Source organism: Triticum urartu, chromosome 5A (genome assembly GCF_056163025.1).
Source record: "Triticum urartu cultivar PI428250 chromosome 5A, HENAU_Tu73, whole genome shotgun sequence".
Classification (NCBI taxonomy): domain Eukaryota; kingdom Viridiplantae; phylum Streptophyta; class Magnoliopsida; order Poales; family Poaceae; genus Triticum; species Triticum urartu.
The window spans coordinates 204,922,833-204,925,711 of record NC_141877.1 but is presented as its reverse complement, the minus strand read 5'-3'; positions in this window follow the sequence as shown (position 1 = coordinate 204,925,711).

The window sequence follows — 2,879 nt, the reverse complement described above, 5'->3', positions numbered from 1 at the left end:
TGTCCTCTACCCCAAGTAAACCCCTCCCCTCCCCAATATAAATACCCAAGCACCCCCCCCTCTAAACACATCAAATCAAAGCTCTCCTCCACACCGCGCCTTGCACCGCCGCCGCGCCGCATCACACCGCGCCCTGCGTCACCGCCGCCGCGCCGCATCACACCGCGCCCTGCGTCACCGCCGCCGCGCCGCCTCACCCGCGCCGCCACCCCACACCCCGCGCCGCCGCCGCACCTTGCCGCCGCCGCCCCACACCCGCGCCGCCGCCGCACCTTGCCCACGCCGCCGCCCTACGCCGACGCCGCCGGAGCCCCGTTCACCGGAGACCTCGCCAAGGTAGCCCCGCGCTACATCTATTCTTTTCCTCGGATCGTTCTCTTCTAATCGTTCTGATTCTTTTCTTCTCTAAACCGTTCCGGTTTTCTAGATCAGTTTTTCGATCGGTTTTTCTTCTCCGAAACCCTAGATCGGATTCGTTTTCTTCTCCGATTTACTTACCTTTGGACCGTTCGCCGGACCGTTCGTCCTAACGAACGTGATCACCGGATTCTTCTAGGTTAACGAACGTCCGTTCTTTTAACCGTTCTTCTTTTTCTTTTCGTCGGATTTATTCCGCGATCGCGATCTCAGATCTGATCTTCTTCCTAGTCTATTTTTCTGCTCGTTTATCGGAATCAGGTGATTCAAGCGCCTGGAGTTTCGTCTCGAAACCGCCGTTCCGTCTAATCAACTTGAACAAGCTTTTGTTACAGTAAAATTTTGACCTAGTTTCAACTTGCTAGAACCGAGTTGTTTTCTTCCGCCGTTTGTTTTTCGTTCTTTCTTTGCAACCGGAGTTCTTAAGTTGAACTACTTGGTTCGATCTCTTGTTCGAGTTTTACCTGTGCATTAGATGAGTACTTATTGTATGCTTGTTGTTTGTCTGCGATAGATTACCTGGATTGCGCCGCTCGTTACTTCGAAACCCTAGGACTCGCGGATCATCAGCAAGGCAAGTAACACCTTGATCATACCTTTTCTACAACCCATGTTTTATTGCATTAGATCAATCCTCACACATTGCATGATTAGGATCTAATTAAATTGTGGGATGGGAAGTAGATGAGGTAGTACCTATTACCTGTATTATTATGAAACCTTTGGGAGTTACTTCTACGTTTGCTTATTATGCCATGCTATGCTAGTAGACGTGGATTGGGTGAGTGATATCCATGACAGATGTGAGATGATAATTTTAATGGTTTATTTAAGGTGGCAACTTAAACACACATCTGGGTGGATTGAGGCACCTGATGTCTATCAGGACTTGCCTGTTTTTTTTGGACCGCCACCCAGGCTCAAAGGGATCATAAGATCTTTCATGCTAGAAACTTCCGTGTGCAGCCACATGCTACTATGGGCTCTGGCATAGTTGACTAAGTTGTGCGAACTCTTACGGGGTGGACTAGCAGATGTAGGGGATGTAGGTGTACCGGTCTACCCCACATGTAAGGTGCTAGTGCTTCTGAAAGACTATGTCTCGGTCATCCGTCTTCTCAAACACCATGTAGTGCGAGAAACCAAGCGGAGACGATCGAGTCTTGTGGGGAAAAGTGCGCAAACCTCTGCAGAGTAACAAACTAATCATGATTAGCCGTGTCCCCGGTTATGGACAACTTGAGTATCTAGTACTTGAATATCATTGTGAATCTCAACATGTTACTTCTAATTAATGTTATTGGGTTTTAATTACTTTTAATTGGGATTGAGAATGCTGTCAACCATTCTCAATGTTTCACAACCACCATGATAGTAAATAAAATTTATTCCTTTGCAGTAGGGAAAAATTGGCTTTACGCAAAACTGTAACCATAGAGCTTTCCACCAGCCATATGTGCATATAGTATAGCTGTTTCATTCCATTATTCTCATGTGTTACATTGCCATCATATTCCATGTGCTGACCCGTTTTCGGGCTGCAACGTTAATGTTGCAGACTTTTCAGACGACGATTGAGGTGTTTAGGTCGTGGCCCTATACTCAGTGATGCCGCTGGAGTTGATGGACCCATTTATCTTCCAAGTCTTCCGCTGTTATCTTTAAAATATGGCCTTAAGTCATATTTATTGTAATAAGTTCTTTTTTTGAGCCATCAATGTAATAAGTGTGTGATTGCAACTCTGCTATAAAACCTCGATGTACTGTGTGGTGTCAGCATTACTGATCCAGGGATGACACCGTAGCACAGTAGACGTGATCCATTCGGGTCAGGTCGCTACAGAGATGGTATCAGAGCACACGCTGACTGTAGGACATGACCACTAAGTTAAAGCCATAGATCACCCTTCTCTTCTCATTTTCTAACTCCTCATCTTTTCTACTCTTTTAGGATGACGCACGCGAAGATTAAGTACGCTCAACCGGATGAAGGCACACCTTTTGGATTTCACCTGAAGGAAGTCACCAAGTACCTGAACATTGGATTACCAAGCTTCACGGGAACCTTCAACGCCACTCTGCCTGAAGAGGAGCGCTGGAAGATTCAAGCTCACGTTCCGGGAAGGACATTCGCGCCAAACACGAAACCCATAGATAGTGTTTTCAATGCACCAACCTGGAGTCTAGGAAGGAGCATGGCAGCTCATATCACCATAGGACACATTGGAGAAGTTTATCAAGAAGACCTCAAGGACACTATCTACCAGATTTGCGGACGCCGTGATGAACAATGGGAGTTAGTCAGCACCAAGAAGGATAGATCTATTGCAGCAATCATCCAGGAGTTAAACCAGCACATTCGACACCACGAGAACCAGATGTGCAATGATATGGTAGAGTTGAAGAATGCGAAGGCAAGGATCATCGAGCTAGAAGGAGAACTGAAGTCTACACGCAAGGAC